The sequence below is a fragment of the Rana temporaria genome, chromosome 2, assembly GCF_905171775.1.
Source record: "Rana temporaria chromosome 2, aRanTem1.1, whole genome shotgun sequence".
NCBI lineage: Eukaryota > Metazoa > Chordata > Amphibia > Anura > Ranidae > Rana > Rana temporaria.
Genome location: NC_053490.1, coordinates 299,704,889 through 299,727,037, shown reverse-complemented (window position 1 = coordinate 299,727,037; position 22,149 = coordinate 299,704,889).

Sequence of the window (22,149 nt, the reverse complement as noted above, 5' to 3'; positions counted from 1 at the left end):
GGTCTTAACACCCAATAGAGAACCAAACAACCAGAGGTTGGTAGAACCATACGTACAGTAACTAGCCTCTATCAGCCCCCATTGAGTAGTAGGAGTATGATAGAACCACTCCTTCAGTTGGGACAAGATGGAGGAATGATAATAGTCCTGGAAATCAATATATCCAGTTCCACCGCTCATTCTATGTTTAATTAACCTATCATGAGTACACCTGGATTTCTTCCCATTCCAGACAAATTTAGACAAGAGAGATTGCATGGACTTAAAAAACATAACAGGAACAGGAATGGGCAAAGTCCTGAAAAAATATAAAACTTGTGGAAGATGTACCATTTTGAAGGCTGATAATCTACCCCACCAAGAAAATTCGAATTTGCTCAAAATCTGAAGGTCAGTTTGTAGTTTACTTCTAAGGGCAAGGTAGTTGTGTTCATATAATTTTTCGGTGGTCCTTGTGAGATGAACACCCAAATATGGGATGGTGGAATCCGCCCAAACATAGGGGAATTGATGTTGCAACAAATTTTTATTAACAGCATCAACTCCAATGTCTAAGATGAGTGACTTCAAGGCATTAGCCTTGTAAAATGAAACCTCGCCAAACCAGGATAGAAGCTTTTGGATTTCGGGTAAGGAGGAGAATGGGTTAGTTATCATTAAGATGACATCATCCGCAAACAAGCTTATTTTATGTACTTGATTGCCAATATTAATTCCTGAAATTTTAGAATTAGTTCTAACATGTTCTGCCAGGGGTTCAATCAGCATGTTGAAAATTAGGGGAGAAAGTGGACACCCCTGTCGAGTTCCATTGGAAATATCAAAAGGTTTAGATAAAAGACCTGAGGTAAAGACTCTGGCTGTAGGAGTAGTATACAGAGTAGGGTTGTCCCGATACCACTTTTTTAGGACCGAGTACAAGTACCGATACTTTTTTTCATGTAGTCGCCGATACCGAATACCGATACTTTTTTTAAATGTCATGTGACAGTTTTCAAACCACAATACAGACTAAGGATATTTTCTTTAGAATTATGAAGAACTCTAACTCAAGACATTATAAAAGAATAAAAATGAGTAAAAATTAATAAAAATGTTTTATTTGCTTGTCACGCAGTAGTAAAAAACTCAAAGAATTTTCATAGAACATGTTGATAAATACAAAAAAAGTATTCTATTTAGGTATCGGGAGCATTTGCGCGAGTACGAGTACTCCCGCAAATACTCGGTATCAGTCCCGATACCGATACTAGTATCGGTATCTGGACAACCCTAATACAGAGCCAGTATTGCTTCAAGGATAGGCCCAGCAAATCCAAATTTCCGAAGAGTCAAGTTCAAGTAGTCCCAATTAACCCTGTCGAACGCCTTCTCTGCATCCAGAGAAAGAAGCAGAGAAGGCGTTTCCATCAGTCCCACATTGTGAATCACATTCACCATTCTCCTAGTAGCATCTGAAGCCTGGCGGCCTCTCATAAAACCCGCTTGGTCAGTGTGGATTAGGTCTGGGAGAATTTGATTCAATCTGCTGGCTATCAACTTGGCATATATTTTCAAATCAACGTTAAGTAAGAAGATTGGCCTAAAATTAGAAGGAGAGTTGGGTTCTTTACCAGGTTTGGGTAGAGTAACTATAATGGCCGACAACATTTCTCTTGGAAAAGCGGAGGTAGAAATCGAGTGGTTGTACAGTGTTGTTAAGTGAGGGGAAACTAAGTCCTTAAATAACTTGAAATATTCCCCAGTATACCCATCAGGGCCCGGAGACTTAGAGGAAGGCAGACCATCAATGGTTTTACTGATTTCATTTATAGTGATAGGGGCATTCAATTGCTCAAGATGTTTAGCAGATAATTTAGGTAAAGTGATTTGATCGAGGAAAGACCCAATCTCCTCACTAGTTGGTTGATGGGTGCTAGCATCCAATTTGAGGTTATACAAATTATCATAATAAATGCCAAAGGCATCGGCAATGGATTGTGGATTGATGAGCTTTTCACCAGAAGTCGGGTGATAAAGGTAGGGGATTTTAGTTTTAAGTCTAAGACCTCTGATGCGACTAGCCATTAGCTTCCCTGACTTATTATTAGCAGTGTAGGAGGTTGCTTTAAGTTTCCTCAAATTAAGTTCATAGGATTCAAGTAGTAAGGACCGTAATTCGTGTCTCAGCTCAAATAGTTGGGACCGAAGGTGAGGCGACGGAGTCGATTTATTTCTGAAATCAACCTCCTCTATCTTTTTGGATAATTCATCGAGTTTCTTAGTTCTTAATTTCTTAACTCGCGATCCGAGTTGAATGAAGAAACCTCGCATATAAGATTTGTGGGCATTCCACAGTACCGCCGGGTCGGACACCGAACCTACGTTGTTGGAGAAAAATTCCGTCAATTTTTGTTTAAGAAATTCCTCGTGAGTAGGGTTTTGGAGTAGATAATTATTAACACGCCACAGGTACGAGTGCTGTTTAGAATTCTTATTAGCTATTTTAATACTGATTGGTGCGTGGTCCGACCAGGTGATAGAGTGGATGTGTCAGGACCATTAAGGTAAGTACTCACCGAGGCCGAGATGCTGAGGGCGGCTCACCTTTGCGACTCTGTGCACCTCACCCCCTGGAGGTGGTAACAGCGGGGAGGGGCACAAAGAGGCACCGGCTACCAGCAGCGGAAGATGGTAAGACGAGAATCACTGGAGATGTGATGCGAAGACACCAGGGGAGCTGTGGTAGATATAGCAGAGATGCAGGTGCAAACAAAGTCCAGAAGGCTGAGAGCCCGTTCAGGTCGGGACAACAGGAGATCCAAGAAGCAAGCCAAATGGTCAGGGGTTCCGGAAGGCAGAGAGTCCAAGTCAGTAAGCCAATGGTCAAAGGGAGTGGAGACGGCAGCAGGTCCAATAAACAATCCAGGGGTCAAGTGCAGGAGAAGGCAAAAGAGTAGTCAAGTCCAGATCCGGGTCAAACAGGTAAAGGTTCAGGTTTCTTCAAGGTGTCTCAAACAAGGTAAAGCTGACAACGAACCAGCAATTAGCAAAGGGGAAGGGGCTGGCTTAAATAGGCCGCACTGGCCACTGATTGGTCCACAGAAGTACAGGTTTCAGAACCAGGCTCCAATGGACAGCACACAGAATAGAACTGAGCAGTGGCTCAGAGACAAAAGAGCTGGACCTTCAATGGAGAGATCCTGGGTTCGATTCCACCCAGGACCAACTAGGGAAAGAGACCGTAAAAGGTCTGTGCCCTGACAGGATGCGAGAGTCAATAACATTCTGTAGTAGCCATTTGTCAGAAATGAACATGTCAATCCTGCAATAAGTGTTGTGACGCGAGGAGAGAAACGTATAGTCCCTCTCCTCTGCATGACAACACCTCCATATGTCAAAAAGATCATTCTCTCTAAAAAAGGTGGATAGAGGGGAAGAAATCCTCTTGGGACCGGAAGAAACATCCATAGTGACATCTGGAACAATATTAAAATCCCCACATAACAGCAGATGACCTTCCTGTACTTTTCGAACCTTCTCAAGCACGGATCTATGAAACTTCAATTGACCGTGGTTCGGGGCATACAAGTTTGCAATAGTATACAAAACATTGTCTAATTTACAAACTAATATAACAAACCTTCCATTCAGATCAGTAGTGCAGGATATTAACTGAAAAGAAATAGTGTCACGGATGGCAATCAAGACACCCCTTTGTTTTCTAGAAAAGTCAGCCTTAAAAACATAGGGAAAGGATCTATTGTTACATTGGGGGGTCGCCCCTTGAGCAAAGTGCGTTTCCTGCACGCAAAGTACATCGCATTTGTGGGAGATAGCAGTTCTCCAAAGTGAAGAACGTTTTGCTGGGTGGTTCAGTCCCTTCACATTAAGTGAAAGAAAATTGATAGACATTGTGAATAGCGTGTAGAAGCTGCTGGAATGTGCCGATGAAGTTCAAATTTTGGGAGTAGTGTGCAGAAAATAACTACCTAGTACACTATATACTAGAATGATAAGGGGAAAAGAAAAAGAAAAACACAAAAACACAGGGCAAAACAAAACAAACAAACAAAAAAAAAAAAAGGCACACAAATATAATAAAAAATAGGTATCAGTGAGTTGCTCAATCAGAACAGGACCAAGGAAGTAGGATATTCAAGGCAAGATATGCTTAAACAGAAATATATCCTACAAACTTGGATAGAGCAATACCAGAACAAAAGTGTCAAATGCAACTAATGTCGGGTGATATTAGTAACCCGACACTATAACAGGGTAATGTTCAAACAGCAAAGGATGTAAAGACTGGCATCCAGGGAACATTGTTGCAGTGAAAAATAACATCAACAAATACTTCTTCAATGTATTACTTTGCAGCAGGGATGTGATGAGCTGTGTTGCTTCCTTTACCAAGATGTATACCGTCCATAGCCCGTCTTTCCTCATCAGATAGTTTAGGGAGAATGCCCCACGAGTGCAGCAAGCGAAGTCCATCCAGAGGCTTGGATATGATGATGCTTTTCCCGTTAGATGTTATCAGCAATGTAGCAGGATGTCTCCACTTATATGGGATCTTATAGTTGTTTAAAGCTTTTGTGACAGTTTTCAGCTGCCTTCTCATATTGAGAGTATATTTTGACAAATCAGCGTACATATGAACCTCCTTATAAGGAGCAGGGAGTTCAGGTTGGGATCGAGCTCTGGTCAGCAATTTCTCTTTAGTAGGGAAAAAATGTATTTTCATGAGAACATCGCGTGGGACGGATGCGTCCAGGTGTTTCGGTTTAGGAATGCGGTGTATACGGTCAATCATTCTTTCTATTGGGGATATGTCCGGTAACAAGGCCATTATCATGTCTCCCGCATACTTTTGTAGATCTGCCTGAGCAATAAATTCAGGAACTCCCCTCAGTTTAATGTTTTCCCTCCTAGAGCGATCTTCCAAATCCGCGATTTTAGCACGCATCCAATCTGCATCATCCATTTGATCTCTATATGCGTTAACCAAATTGTTCACAGTTTTTGATTGTTTCTCAATCTTATTTTCTACATGGAGGACCCTCTCTCCCAAACCTTTCATTTCAATAGAAAAGTTATTGAGCATAGCAGATATATTCACCATAAGTGACGATTGAAGGGATAAAAGCATATCCTTCATGGTAGTATCAAGGACCGGTTGGCCTGAGGTAGGATAACAGGCTATTGATGATGCCACTTTAAGGCCTACCTGGTCCTGGCTTGATGATGTCGCAGGAATTACAGGGGATTGCTCTGAATGGTCATATTTCATCCACGTTTTAGCCGGGCTTTTAGAGGATGGACTATGAGGGGGAGACACCTCCGGGTTAAATACATGAGAGTCTGGATCCCAGTTGTCCTGTATCTCATCAGGGAGATCAGTATAATAGGAGGATGGCATTACCTCAGATCTGTGGGGGCCATTTTGAAGCTGATCCTCTGCTGCAGCTGACATATCAGACATGTCAGTCAGCTTTCTAAAGCGAGTTTCTTTAATCCGCTTGCGTGACTGCATCGAGTGTGGTCTCCCCTCACAGAATATCAGTCTCAGGCGATTCACAGAGCGATATTTTGATAGATTGGCCGAGAAATCCCCAGATGCCAGTCAGAGCTGTTAGCTCAGGCATCCATCACGATGCATGCAGGCCACGCCCCCTATCCTGTAGGTTTGTTCTTAAGTTGAATCTGTTTGTAATTTGGAACAGGTAAATTTTTAAGTGTAGCTCCAGTCCAAAAATCTTTTTTTAAGCTTTTTGGATAACATAGGGAAAGGTTATCACCCCTGTAACATTTGTTTTGCTGTCTGTGCCCCTGTTCAGAAGATTTCACCTCACTTTCTGACCCAATGACAATTGGATTTAGAAAATTTGTGTTTTTTAGGGAAACAAGGATTGGTGATAAAGCATCAGTGGAGACACCTTTTTTCTCATATTAACTCTTACAGGACAGAATTTCCCTTCCTAGGGATAGATTTCCTCTCACTTTCTGTTATCTCCCTCTGTTTGTAAGTAGGAGTCGTTTGTAAGTCGGATGTTTGAAAGTAGGCGACTGCCTGTATATACTATACGGCCTGCCCTATATACTCTGCAAAAAATTGGGCCTTAGGTCTTGGCGGTACCAGAACACTGTAAGCCCTCACAGTTACTCTTGGTGGTCGCTGGAACCCGCCCTGCTGTGAAATATTATATCAATAATTCTAATTACATGCCCCTGTTGAACAGGGGCAGAAAAATTGGGCCTTTGGTGGTGGTGGTGGTGCCACAATACTGTAAACCCTCACAGTTACTCTTGGTGGGCGCAGGAACAGGCCATGCTGTGAAATATTAGATAAAAAAAATTAATTACATGCCCCTGTTAAACTGCAGCAGAAAAATCCGGTCTTAGGCAGTGGTTGTGGTGCCACAACACTGTAACCCCTCACAGATTCTCTTTTTGAGCACAGGAACGAGCCCTGCTGTGAAATATTAAAGCAAATATTGTAATTGCAGACAAATTGGCCTTAGGCAGTGGTGTCACAACACTGCAACACCTCACAGATACTGTAGTTAAGTGCAGGAACGAGCCCTGCTGTGAAAAATGTTACAGCAAAAATTGTAATTACACGTCCCTGTTAAACAGGGGCAGAAAAATTGGGCCTTTGCCACTGGTGGTGGTGCCCTGAAACAAAAATATTCTGAAGCTATCAACATGAACATTGAGGAGGAATAGGATAGTCACTCAGCATAATAGAATAGTCACTCAGCATAGGCAGTCTTCAAGGGATCCCACATCCATAGAAAAATCAATCGGTTACATCAGCATCAGGTGCTTGGTAGCTGGTGATCCAAGACTGATTCACTTTTATGAATATGAGTCGATCAACAGAGTCTGTGGTCAGGCGCACTCTGTGATCGGTTACAAAGCTTCCAGCAGCACTGAATGTGGTCCATCCTCGAGACCCAGTAACCCAGTGAATTTTCTGTTGGAAAGGTCTCCAAGTCTGATCTTGCCCCTAGGTATTCCTGCACCATGTAACTCAGCCGCTGGCGATAGTTGGTGGAACAGATCAGACCTTGGAGCAGCAGACTAAAGAATTGTCCGAAGGCATCGGTCAGATGGCCACCTTCTCCACCGCTCTGTCTGTGACTGACCGAAGCCTCAGCAACACGTTGTCCAGCACCAGGAAAATTAACCTCCCAGGCTCTGGAAACGCAATGCTGCAAGGCCTCCTGAAGATGTTTCATCCTCTGCTCCCTCTGTGAAGGCTGGATAAGTTCTGCAACCTTACCCTTGTAACGTGGATCAAGAAGGGTTGCCTGCCAGTAATGATCCCTCTCCTTGATACCACGAATCCTGGGGTCCTTTCGCAGGCTTTGCAGGATCAGGGAGGCCATGCAGCGTAGGTTTGCTGAGGCAATCGATCCAGAATCCTCTGGGTCACTAAGGATCACATGATCTGCAGCCACCTCCTCCCAGCCACGTACAACTCCATGGGTTACTGGTGACTGAAAACAATCCCTTGAAGACTGTTGCTGATGCTGAGTGTTATCCTCCACCTCCATGCTGACACAATCCTCCTCCTCCTCTTTCTGTGTGATCGGCGGACCAGCAGGAATACTATCTGGATAAAGGGGGCTTTGAGAGGTAAGGAAGTCCTCCTCTTCCTCCCTCTGTTCTGCCTCAAGTGCCCTGTCCATTATTCCACGTAGTGTGTGCTCCAACAGGAAGACAAGAGAGACAGTATCACTGATGCATGCACTGTCACTGTTCACCATCCTCGTGGCCTCCTCAAATGGTGACAGGACAGTTCATGCATCCTAGATCCGTGAAAAAAAAGCCAAGCTTCCCTGACCCTGTCCTGGTGCCATACTCACACAGGTACTCATTGATGGCCCTCTAATGTGTGTGCAGCCTCTGCAGCATTGCCAACATTGAGTTCCACCTGGTGGGCATGTCACAAATGAGGCGGTTCTTGGGCAGGTTGCATTCATTTTGAAGGTCAGCCAGCCGAGCGCTGATATTATATGACCGGTGGAAATTACCACAGACTTTCCTGGCCTGTCTCAGGAGATCCTGTAAGCCTGGGTACCTGCACAAGAACCGCTGCACCACCAAATTCAGGACATGAGCCAAACAGGGAACATGGGTCAAGTGTCCCCAGCGGAGGGCGGAGAAGAGGTTGGTGCCATTGTCACATACAACCATTTCTGGCTGAAGCTGGCATGGCATCAACCACCTCTGAGTCTGCCCCTGCAGAGCTGACAGAATCTCTGCCCCAGTGTGGCTCCTGTCACCTAAGCAGACCAACTCAAACACTGCATGGCATATTTTTGCCTGAGTTCTTGCGTAGCCCCTTGAACGCCTACGGAGCACTGCTGGTTTAGAGGACAAATCTGCAGAGGAAGAGGCCATGGAGGAAGAAGAAAAAGAGGGGGGAGTGGAGGAGAGAGCTGTGGCAGAATCACCACTACTAGCATTTTGAAGGCGTGTTGGTGGAACAAGCTCCAACAATACTGTTAGAGTTACCCAGTGCACTGTGAAAGAAAGGTAACGTCCCTGTCTATGCCTGCTGGACCATAAGTCAGCAGTAATATGCACCTTACTGCTGACTGCCCTGTCCAACGAGGCCAAGACATTGCCTTCCACATGCCAGTAGAGAGCCGAAATGGCCTTCTGTAAAAAGAAATGGCATTTGGGAACCTGCCACTGAGGTCCCGCACATTCCACAAATTCACGAAAGGGGACAGAGTCTACCAGCTGAAAAGGCAGCAGTTGGAGTGCTAGCAATTTGGCCAAGCTAGCATTGAGACGCTGAGCATGTGGATGGCTATGACTGAATTTCTTTTGACGGTTTAGCAACTGGGGTAGGGAAATTTGCCTGCTACAATCAGATGTTGGTGTACTTGGGACACCTAATTCTACACCTTCATTACTCTCAGTGCAAGTTTCTGAGAGGACTGAAGGTTTAGTGGGGTTGGAGATCCCAGCTGATGAGGAGCAAGGAGAGGTCCGCCTTGTTTTTTGATGTGGGTCTTTTAAGTACTGTTGCCAACGGACTGCATGGGTGGTCAACATATGTCTGGTCAAGCATGTGGTGCCCAAGCGGCTTCTGTTTTGGCCACGCTGGATACACTTCAGACATATGCTGCAAAAAGCAACGATGCGATCTGCTGCACACGTGTCAAAAAGGCCCACACCAAAGAACTTTTCAAAATACGCGGGGAGTCAGCAGCGCCCTGCACATGCTTAGCTCTGCGGTGTGATGCAATAGGGTGGCTGTCCTTAAGCTGCCCCCTGGAGAACATCCTGCCTTGTTGGAGATTAGGGATGAGCTTCGAGTTCGAGTCGAACTCATGTTCGACTCGAACATTGCCTGTTCGCCTGTTCGGCGAACAACGGACAATCAGGGGTGTTCGCGGCAAATTCGAAAAGCCGCGGAACACCCTGTTAAAGTCTATGGGAGAAATCTAAAGTGCTAATTTTAAAGGCTAATATGCAATTTATTGTCCTAAAAAGTGTTTGGGGACCTGGGTCCTGTCCCAGGGGACATGTATCAATGCAAAAAAAGTTTTAAAAACGGCCATTTTTTCGGGAGCAGTGATTTTAATAATGCTAAAAGTGAAACAATACAAGTGAAATATTACTTTAAATTTCGTACCTGGGGGGGTGTAAAGTCAGCATGTTAAATAGCGCATGTTTCCAGTACATAGAACTGTCCCTGCACAAAGCGTAATTTCTGAAGCCCAGTCTTCCCCCTTGCTGGGCTTCCCCAGTGACGTAGCAGAGGGTGTGTCAGAGGGTGCAGGGTCACGTGACGGGTGGCACCCGCCTCCCCTATATAAGAAATGTCACAGCTTCAGCCGCATCATTCGCTGGGCTGTGTCCAGCGAGAGAGGAGGTCGGCGTGGCTGCGCTCTGGATGGATGGATCTTCTCATTGCTGGACCGGAGATCACCGACCGTCGCTGGATACAGACAACGTTAGAGCAGGAAGCCGGGAACGAGAGTGGATTACCACCCCTGGATTTTTTTCATTTTGTTGTTATTAATAAAGGACTTTTTTCTACGGTGTGTGTGTTTTTTCAAACTATTTACATTTCCTTTGTGAAAAGGTAGGGGTACAATGTACCCCATTACCAATTCACATAGGGGGGGCAGGATCTGGAGGTCCCCTTTGTTAAAGGGGTCTTCCAGATTCTGATAATCCCCCTGCCCGCAGACCCCCACAACCCCCGGGCAAGGGTTGTGGGGATGAGGCCCTTGTCCCCATCAACATGGGGACATCCTCCCCATGTTGAGGGCATGTGGCCTGGTACGGTTCAGGAGAGGGGGGGCTGCACTCTTTTCTGCGGCCGGCCAGGTCAACGTGTTAGGATAAGGGGTCTGGTGTGAATTTTTTGTTGAACTCCACGCCATTTTTTTTTAAATTTGGGGTGGAGTTCCCCTTACAATCCCCACCAGACCTGAAGGGTCTGGAATGGAAATTTGGGGGGAATCCCACGTCATTTATTTTTTAAATTGACGGCGGGGTTCCCCTTAATATCCATTCCAGACCCGAAGGGCCTGGTAATGGAATTTGGGGGGACCCCCACGCTATTTTTTTTTTTATAAATGAATTCTCTCTGAATTGCCAGAGCCGACAAAACTCGGTGCGGGAACGACGGCCATACTTAACATTAGCTACGCCTCATATAGTAGGGGTAACTATACGCCGAAAAAAGCCTAATGTAAGCGGCGGGACGTACGTTTCTGAATTGGCGTATCTAGCTCATTTGCATATTCCTTGCGTAACTATACAGAAGCGTCACCGAGCGGCCAGCATGATTATGCAGCCTAAGATACGACGGTGTAAGACACTTACACTAGTCGGATCTTAGGGATATCTATGCGTAACTGATTCTCTGAATCAGGCACATAGATACGACCGACCGCACTCAGAGATACGATGGCGTATCAGGAGATATGCCGTTGTATCTCGTTTCTGAATCCGGCCCTGTCTATGTATATATATATATATATATATATATATATATATATATATATATATATATATATATATATATATTTAATGCACTGCAGCTCACTGAATCCCCTGCCTGCCTAAAGTATATTTGAAAAAGTACACCAGGAATGGCCTGCAGTCAGATATAGTCTTGGCTAGACTAGATGCAGTGGATATATATATGTAGGAGACTGTGTGTATGTGTGTATATGTATATATATATATATATATATATATATATTTAATGCACTGCAGCTCACTAGGGTTGAGCCGAACACCCCCCAGTTCGGTTTGTACCAGAACATGCGAACAGGCAAAAAATGTGTTCGAACACGCGAACACTGTTAAAGTCTATGGGACACGAACATGAAAAATCAAAAGTGCTAATTTTAAAGGTTAATATGCAAGTTATTGTCAAAAAAAGTTTTTGGGGACCTGGGTCCTGCCCCAGGGGACATGTATCACTGCAAAAAAAAACGTTTTTGAAGGGGCGGTTTTTTCGAGAGCAGTGATTTTAATAATGCTTAAAGTGAAACAATAAAAGTGAAATATTCCTTTAAATTTCGTACCTGGGGGTGTCTAAAGTATGCATGTAAAGTAGTGCATGTTTCCCGTGTTTAGAATTGTCCCTGCACAAAGTGTCATTTCTGAAGGAAAAAAAGCAATTTAAAACTACTAGCGGCTATTCATGAATTGTCGGTCCCAGCAATACAGAGAAAAGTAATTGAAAAAAATGACAGGGGTCCCCCCCAGTCCATTACCAGGCCCTTTGGGTCTGGTACGAATATTAAGGGGAACCCCTGCCATTTTTTTCAATGAATACCGGGACCCGACAATTGATTAATAGTGCGAGTAGTTTTAAATGAATTTTTTCATTTGAGGCCACATGCCCTCAACACAGGGAGGATGTCTAGCTACATTGGATACAGATCTCTGACTTCCTGTTTTCTTCCTTTTCCAGTCCTAATACTACATATCCCATGATCCTTTGAGCCTCTATAGTTTCATGGAATGCTATGGGAGTCACATGTATTAGTCCTGGGAGTTGATGTGGGTGAGTTCTAGTGTTATTATGGGTATTTCTGAGCCTTCATATGGGTGAAAAGTGTACATGTGTCATACCACCACCTGTGTCATTCCTGTCCTGCAGCGTGCCAAACAATAATGGTTTACTATAGCTGGCAAATAGCATCTAGTCAAGGTTTCCACATGATAGGACCCTGTGCTAGAACTGTGCTAGAACTGTGCTAGACCCTGTGCTAGAACTGTGGAAATTCAGGGAACTGACATTCTTCAGGTGAAGTCTCCTGAGTGTGAGACCTCAGGAGGAGATAGAGAATGCCAGGAAAAGGCACTAGGGTAAACATAAAGGTGAGTGTTATGAGCAGGTTCCAGAACTGTTGAAGGACACAGAAGAGTCAGGTCCTTGCCAGAAAAGGAAGCCTTGGAGACTGATTTCTCTACCATGTAGGCCAAAAGGTCTCTCATGAGAGGGAGAAGGCTTGGGAGATTCAAGCATTGCAAGGAGTACAACCATCTTTGAAGAAAGGGACTCTTACTAGAATAAGATGTCCCAGGGTGCCCCAATAAATCTGGGAAGATGTACAACTGGGGTGCCAGAAGGGTGAGGAGGGCCAGCTAAAGGACGTGTCTGATTCAATAGTCTAGAATGGAGGCTACAGGGAAAGATCTGAGCACCTGAATGCAGAGGAGTAAAACTACCAAAGGATGCAATAGGAAAAGCAAACAGCCCCCCTTTGTAGAAGTAGGGGTTCACTGCCATGCAGGAGGCTTGAGAAGAGGGTATAGAGGACCTCTAGCTTCAAAACCTGAAGCTTAACAATTGACACATATTATCTGGTAGTCTTTTATGATGGTTAATTGATATAGGTGATTTTTTTTTGTATAGTGGGCTTGTGGTTGTGCAGTACTTGTTAATATACATATCCAGCTGGGTATAGGAAACACATATCAGTTTTAGCAGCAGCCAGAGGAGTAAAATATTTTATTATTATCACTAATTTAGCTATCCTTTTAGCATACATATGCTAAAACACTACTACTGTTATTGATATTTCACCATGGGTGAAAAAATACAGGTCGCACAGAGAATAATCCTAATTATATTGAAAGATGTGTTTCTTTAGAAACAGAAATAAAAGCAGAATGGGGCTTCCTTTAGGCTTGGAGGCAGGAGAAAGAGTGCAGAGCATGCTCATACAACACTCAACCAAACTGATTACAGAAGCCTCTCAGTCTTAACCCTTACCAGATCTGGCACTGCCAAGTATATTTTAAAACAGTGAGGTAGCTTCTGGTGCTTCAGCCCAACCAGCCTTTGCTCACAAAGTGAGACTGGGTCACACCAGAGACTTATGCTCTGTGTCTAACACAGTACAAATAGGTCTGAAAAGTGCCGCAGTTGCCAAAGGTCACATTTCAGGTCAGTCCTGCAATTTTTGGTCCAGTGCGGTTCATAAAGACTGAGACGGCCACATGTGGGAACTTCCATCCACGCCTACAACAAATGTACTGACTCATTATCTTTCAAGTGTTGATTTTAAGCTGACTGCTTTTACTGACTTCTGCACCTACACTGTTCATTGTCGTTATGGCATTTACAATCTCATCACTCAACGTTAAAGGGCTTAATAGTCCGGCCAAGAGACACATGACCTGGAAGGAAACCTGTCACTTAAACTGTGATGTCCTATGTCTTCAAGGAGATGCATTTTTCCTTGCTCACACTGCCTTCCTTTCATCATCACCACTTTCTATATATTTACCTCTGTAATGCTCCTAAGAAAAAAGGAGGTGTAGCTATTGCAGTAAAGGACACAGTCTCCTTCAAACAAGTGTAAGCACTCCTTGATGACTTAGGAAGATATATCATTTTAATTTGTGAAATCAATAACACATTATATACTTTGATAAATGTGTATCTTCTTAACATGAAACAATTTTCCTTTTGCAGAAAATTGTGGAAAAAAGTTGCCTCTATGCAATTCCAGATAAAGAACTGGACCTGCCCACTTCCGATCCAACCTACAGCTACAAAGCCAGTCTGACTCACTTTATCATTACGTCTAATTTGTTTGATGTTTGGTGATGCCAAAATGCCATGGAAAGAGACTTTACCTTTTACTCACACTTACATCATTCTTATTCAAGGATAAGCCTTTTTTTAGTCGACAAATTTCTATTACAAAATGTGACTAAATCTGAGATACACACCATAATGTGGTTTGACCATGCTCCAGTGTCTATCACTGTGGGAGAAGTCTGAACCAAAACTAGGACGAATGGTGCAATGATGTCTAAACCAGAACATAAAGCAGAGATATCTAAAATGCTTACAGAATTATTTGCCATCAACGCTCCATCGGTGGAGGACCCTTTCACACTGTGGAATACCCACAAAGCTTTCATCAGATCCCTTCTTATAAAGTTGGGCTCTAAAACTAGGAAACGCAGAACGTAGCAGCTTAGCAACTTGCTTGCCACTACTCAAAAATACAAATCCACTAACACCTACCTTCTATAAAATCAGATATCAACTATTTCAAGCTATACATGACCTACAGCTACTTTTAATTCAGCAACATGATCGCTACATTCGAACCATGAAAGCCATATCACATGTATATGGAAACAAAGAAGGCAAGTTATTGGCTAGCCAGGTCAAAGAAAAAATGTTTAACCATTTCCTGCCTGGCGTATGGTAATATGACGTCCGCAGGAACCTCTTGTCCCTCCGGGCAGAAGTCATATGACATCCGGGCATTCCCGGCAGTCTAGGGGGCCCGCCGTATTGCTCGGGACACAGTGCGCATGCCCGGTGGCCGCAATGTCCGCAATCACAGCAGGAACATGGATCTGTGTGTGTAAACACAAAGATCCACGGTCATGTCAGAGGTGAGGAGACCGATGTGTGTTCCCAGTACAGAGGAACACAGAGCGGTCACCTCCCCTTGTGAGTCCCCCTCCCCCTACAGTTAGAATCACTTCCAGGGAACATATTAACCCTTTCAGCGCTGCTGGTGTTAACCCCTTCCCTGCCAGTCACATTTACACAGTAATCAGTGCAGTTTTATAGCAATAATCGCTGTATAAATGTGAATGATCCCAAAAATGTGTCAAAAGTGTCCAATATGTCCCCCGCAATGTCACTGTCACGATAAAAAAAAAAAACGCAGATCGCCGCCATTACTAGTAAAAAAATAAAAATGCCATAATTATATTCCCTATATTGTAGATGCTAGAACTTTTGTGAAAACCGATCAAATACGCTTATTGCGTTTTTTTTTTTTTTTTGCCAAAAATATGTAGAATAATACGTATCGGCCTTAACTGAGGGAAAAAAATGTTTTGTTTTTTTTTAAATTTTGATATTTAATAAATCAAAAAGTAAAAGATATTGTCTTTTTTTCAAAATTGTCGCTCTTCTTTTGTTGATAACGCAGAAAATAAAAATTGCAGGGGTGATCAAATACCACCAAACGAAAGCACTATTTGTGGGAAAAAAAGGACATCAATTTTATTTGGGAGCCACGTTGCACGACCGCGCAATTGTCATTCAAATTGCGACAGCGCTAAAAAATAAAAATCGGTCTGGGCATGAAGGGGGTGAAAAATGCCCTGTATTGAAGTGGTTAAATAAAAACTTTGCTATGTTACCAACCCTATTTCTGGAAACAAAGTGTATCCAAAAGAAATTGCGGATGCATTCAGTGCTTACTTTAGTACTTTAACCACTTAAGGACTGGACCAATATGCAGCTAAATGACCCAAGGGGTTTTTACAATTCGGCACTGCGTCGCTTTAACAGACAATTGCGCGGTCGTGCGACGTGGCTCCCAAACAAAATTGGCGTCCTTTTTTCCCCACAAATAGAGCTTTCTTTTGGTGGTATTTTTTACTTTTTGCTATAATAAATATCCCCCAAAAACATATCTAAAACAATTTTTTTTCCTCAGTTTAGGCCGATACGTATTAGTTTACCTATTTTTGGTCAAAAAAATCTCAATAAGTGTTTATCGATTGGTTTGCGCAAAATTTATAGCGTTTACAAAATAGGGGATAGTTTTATTGCATTTTTTTTAATATTTTTTTTTTTACTACTAATGGCGGCGATCAGCGTTTTTTTTCGTGACTGCGACATTATGGCGGACACTTCAGACAATTTTGACACATTTTTGGGACCACTGTCATTTTCACAGCAAAATATGCATTTAAATTGCATTGTTTATTGTGAAAATGACAGTTGCAGTTTGGGAGTTAACCACAGGGGGCGCTTTAGGAGTTAGTGTTCACTTTGTGTGTGTTTACAACTGTAGGGGGGTGTGGCTGTAAGACTGACGTCATCGATCGAGTCTCCCATATATAAGGGATCACTCGATCGATACGCCGCCACAGTGAAGCACAGGGAAGCCGTGTTTACATACGGCTCTCCCCGTTCTTCAGCTACGGGGAGCGATCGCGACGGAGCGGCTATAAACGAATAGCCGCGCCGTCGTCCCGGATCGCTCCCCAAGGGGATCCGACCGCCGCATGTAGCGGGGGGGCGTCCCGATCGGACCCTGACCCACGTCTAGGCAGGGACGTACAGGTATGTTGATGTGCCTGTCCGTGCCATTCTGCCGATGTATATCTACATGAGGCGGTCGGGAAGTGGCTATACAATTTATAAACAGATACTAACACACCCCAACCAACTCCAGAACTCATTAATACATTTTTAGACTTGGTCTCCTTACCCATAGTCCAACAAACAGATCTGGACACTCTAAACTCTCCTATTACCACTTTGAAAGTAAGAAAAATTATTCAGTCTATTCCACACAATAAATCACCGGGACATGGTGGTTTCTCTTCAGAGTACCATCAAATTTATAACTCGTTTTTGATACCAGTCTAAGGCCCGATTCACAACTATGCATTTGTAGTGCTTTTTGCATTTTGTAGATTTGCACCACAGTCCATTTAACATGGTTTCCTATGGAACACATTCTGTAGTGCAAATCTGCAAAATGCACTAAAAATGAATAAGTGTGAATCAGGCCTAATGCCGCATACAGACGGTCATTTTTTGTGATGGAAAAAAAATGAAGTTTGAAGTGATGAAAAAAAACTACATTTTTGAAACTTCATTTTCAAAAACGATGTAGCATACACACCATCGTTTTGAAAAATGATGAACAAAGTGACGGCACTCTAAAGGGGAAGTTCTATTCGCCTTGAGGCTGCTTTTAGCTGGTTACTTGTTAGTAAAAGACGTTTCGTGCTTTTTTGTCTGTTATGCCGCATACAGACGGTCGTTTTTTGTGATGAAAAAAAATGACATTTTAAATCATGAAATAAAACGACGTTTTTGAAACATCATTTTCAAAAACGACGTTGCCTACACACCATCGTTTTTTCACAATGCTCTAGCAAAGCGAGGTTACGTTTCACCACTTTTTTCCATTGAAGCTCGCTTCATAACTAGCTTCTGGGCATGCGCGGGTTGAAAAACGTCGTTTTAAACGACGTTTTTTGCTACACACGGCAGGGCCATCTTTTCCATTGGGCACGCAGGGAAGTTGCCCGGGGGCCCCGCTTGCCTGGGGGGCCCCACCGGCTGCCCAGCAACCCCAGTAAAAAATTGTGGAGAGTGACGGGTTAGAACTGCCCATGCCCAGTTTGCGGAAATCACAGAGAAGATCCGGTCCTCCACGAATGCGGGGGGTTGCTGATGTAAGGGGGGGAGTGAATGCAAAAATGTAAGGGGGCACTGATATACAGGTTTCCCCTCCTATATTAGTGACCCCCCTTACCTTAGTGTATTTACTCTACGGAAGGTGGTCTCTGGTCACCAGAGTGCCCCCCACATCAGAGTTCCCCTTTACATCAGAGTCTGCAGGATTCCCCCTTACAATGCAAGGGGGAACTCAGTCTGCGGACCCTGATGTAAGTGGGAAAGAGAAAGCAGTGGACTCTGATATAAGGTGGTCTCTGGTCACCAGAGTCCCCCTCCACATCAGAGTTCCCCCCTTAGATCATGATCTGCAGCGTTCCCCTTTACATAAGAGTTCCCTTTCACTGTAAGGGGGAATCCTGCAGACTCTGATGTAAGAGGAAACTCTGTGCTGGCTGGGTTATAGTAACCTGACCTTCATGTCAATGAAGACTTTTTTTTTTTACTTTTGTTTAACTTAAACACATTGCTAATAGCACTAGCTATATGTTTATAGTTTAAATACTGACATTTGCATTGTTCGGCACTGAAAACAGTAATTTTAAGTACTTTTTTTGCAGTGGCAGTAAAAAATGTGGTTCTGTCAGTAAATTTTATAATTTTTGTCAGTAAATTCTCGTGTGTGATTGTGTAGACAGGGCCCCAGTGCACTGTATTGCCCGGGGGCCTATAATGCTCTTAAGATGACACTGACACACGGTCAATTTCTGTGAAGTAAAAAACGATGTTTTGAAAAATGACACAAAAAATTCAAGCATGTTCGAATTTTTTTTGGTCGTTTTTTTGAAGACATAAAACGACGTTTTTGCCCACACATGATCATTTTAAATGACGTTTTTTAAAACGTCATTTTTTTTCATCACAAAAAACGACTGTCTGTTTGCGGCATTACAGCGTGATGAATGTGCTTACTCCATTATGAATGGTAGTTTTACCTCCCGTCTCAAAACTTGCTTCTGGGCATGTGCGGGTTTAAAGCGTCATTTTTGCCCACACACGATCATTTTTTATGACACAAAAAATGACATTTTAAAAAATGACATAAAAAATTTGAGCATGTTCGAATTTTTTTTTTTGTCATTTTTCAGAAGACATAAAATGACATTTTGCCCACACACGATCATTTTAAATGACATTTTTAAAAATGTCATTTTATTTCATCACAAAAAATGACCGTCTGTACGCGGCATTAGACCACTTCAGCCATGGATACATTTACCCCCTTTCCAACAAGGCCATTTTTTGCCACACAACACTGTGTCGCTTTAACTGACAATTGCACGGCCGTGCGACGTGGTACATAAACAAAATTATATCCTTTTTTTCAAGCTTTCTTTTGGTGGTATTTGTTCACCTCTGCGGTTTTTATTTTTTGCTCTATAAACAAAAAAATAACGTAAATTTACAAAATAAAAACAATATTTTTTTGTTTTTGCTTTAATAAATATCCCCAATTAAAAAAAAAAAAATTTAGATTAGGCCAATATATGCTTCATGCAAAGTCCCACCTTCCTAAAAACTCCCCTCCTTTAGGCCAATATATATTCTTCTACATATTTTTGGTAAAAAAAAAAAAAAAAATCGCAATAAGCATATATTGATTGGTTTGTGCAAAAGTTATACGGCCAGATCCACAGACGAAATACGCCGGCGTATCTACTGATACGCCGGTGTACTTTCAAATTTCCCGCGTCGTATCGTTGTTTTGAATCCTCAAAACAAGATAAGACGGCATCTGGGTTAGATCCGACAGGTGTACGTCTTCGTATGTCTTCGTACGCCTTCGGCATACGAAGATGCAATACTTCGGCGTTCGCTGGGTGGCGTTTTCTGCGTCAGGTATGAAAATTTGCGATTTACGATGATCCACGAACGTACGCGCGGTCGTCGCATTTTCTAACGTCGTCTGTAGTCGGCTTTTTCCAGCGTATAGTTAAAGCTGGTATTTTGCGGCGTATAGATAGAATTGCCACGTTAAGTATGGCCGCCGTTCCCGCGTCGAAATTTGAATTTTTTTTTTGCGTAAGTCGTCTGTAGATAGGGATGGACATAAGTCACGCCTAAGTTAAAAAAATGACGTTGTTGCGACGTCATTTCGCGCAAAGCACGGCGGGAAATTTCTGGATGACGCATGCGCATTTCATTCGGCGAGGGGACGCGCTTCATTTAAATGAAACCCACCCCCAACCCGCCCAATTTGAAATCCGCCGCCAGAAATACACTACGCCGCCGTAACTTACGGGGCGAACTCGCTGAGGATTCGAAAATGCGCCAGGTAAGGTACGGCGGCGTAGCGTATCTCTGATACGCTGCACGGAACTAAATGTATGTGGATCTGGCCTATAAGCGTCTAAAAAATAGGGGATAGATTTATGCCATTTTTTATTTATTTTTTTACTAGTAATGGCAGCGATCAGCTAATTTTTTTCAGCACTGCAACAGTGCGGTGGACAGATCAGACACTTTTGACACTTTTTTGGGACCATTGACATTTGTACAGCATTTAGAGCTACAACTAGCCACTGATTACTGTATAAATGTCACTGGCAGGGAAAGGGTTAACAATAGGGAGCAATCAAGTGCTTAAATGTGTTTCCTTAGTGTGTGTTCTAACTGTGGGGGGATGGCAATGACTAGAGGAGAAGACATATCGCTGTTTCTAACTAATTGGAACACACAATCTGTCTCTCCTCTCCTGATAGAACTAGGATTTGTGTGTTTACATAGTGTGCATAAAGTGAGTACAATAAGTCATACACAAATTGCATAATTATATATACATAAAAAAAAATTGGGATATGGGCACCACACAGAGCAATACACCCAAACCTTCATAACATAATATCAACATTTATTGAACCAACATTATGTAACAAATATACAAAGTTTCATGCAAAAAATGTCAACAAAAGCACACCCCTCCCTAGCACAGTTAAGTTTGAACAACATTGTTCCTTACATATAAACACCCCCATCTCCCGCCTAGTTTTCACTAACTAGCTTTTTGATAGACTGTAGCCATACCTGAACAAATCTAATCTAATATAATTGTACAGCTCTATACAAATGCATATGGCAAATATACGCATGACTGAAAAAAATTATAGTTGTCTGCAATCAGCTACTCATATTTCAACTATATACAAAATGTCTCACAGCAATTCTAAGCAACGAACAGATGCATGGCCTTTCCTGAATTAAAATTAGTATCTAGTGTCAAGATGATTGCAAATAAAAGTTAGTCCAGCATGCATGCATAATCACACTGCAGTGAAATTAAGCAAGTGGTGAAAAGCAAGAGGAACCATATAAGCAGTTTAAGTTAGCAGTGAAAGAAATGTCTGGTATATACTTATATGTGAAGATCTAAATGGCACAGGACAGAGTACTGTATGTAGGGCTTGTAGAAAACAGGAAAGAAAAAGAAGGGAGAATGTATATATTATGTACTGTATATATGTATGAACAAGGCTTGAGGTAACAACATCATAGGAGATATTCCTATCACAGTTTTAATTTGAGTCAGATTCAATTAAATATATCCAGATAGGCAGAGGAGATGTCGTAGTGGTTTTCCAGGTTTGGCACATTGCCACAATGAATGCCTAAGTAACAACAACTACTGGGTAGGTCTATTGTTGGCTGGTGGGGTCTTATGTTGCTGGGGGGATCAATTGAGGGAGAGGTCTATTTTTGCTGGTGACTGTTGATGCTGGCTGCTGGGAGATCTGCTGTTGCTGCTGGGGTCCATTGTTGCTGTGGGGAGGGTCTGTTGTGTGGGGGGTCTATTGTTGAGGGGGGAGTCCATTGTTGCTGGGGCGGGGTCTATAAAATTCCATACAAATTACGTATTAGCACAATATTATACTCACCGGACACAGCAAATAACCAACCATTGTACTGGGCCGCTGTGAGCAGCCCTGGTACCATGTGATTGCGGTGACCTGAAGGTGCTCCTTAGATTTTGGGCCTCTCTATGTGTCTAGGCTGTGAAAAAGTCTCACACATGTGGTATCACCATACTGAGAAGGAGTAGCAGAATGTATTTCCTGGTATAATTCTAGGTATGCCTATGTTGTGTGTTAGAAATAGCTTATTAACTGACAACTTTGTTTAAAATAAAATACATTTTCATTTTCCTTCTAGCATTTTCCAAAAACTTGTGTTAAAAAATAAAAATGTCAAAGACTCACTATGCCTTTTAAAAAATACCTTGGAGTTTTGCTTTACAAAATTGGTTCATTTTGTGGGTGTTTCCATTATCCTGGTGCTCCAGGGTCTTCAAAAATGTGATAGTTAGTCAGGAAATTAGACGTGAATTTATGCTACTTGAAAGCCCAAAGGTACTCCATGGATTTTGGACCCCTCTATGCATCTAGGCTTTAAAAATGTCTCACGTCTCAGGAGGCATATCAGAATGTATTTTGGGGTGC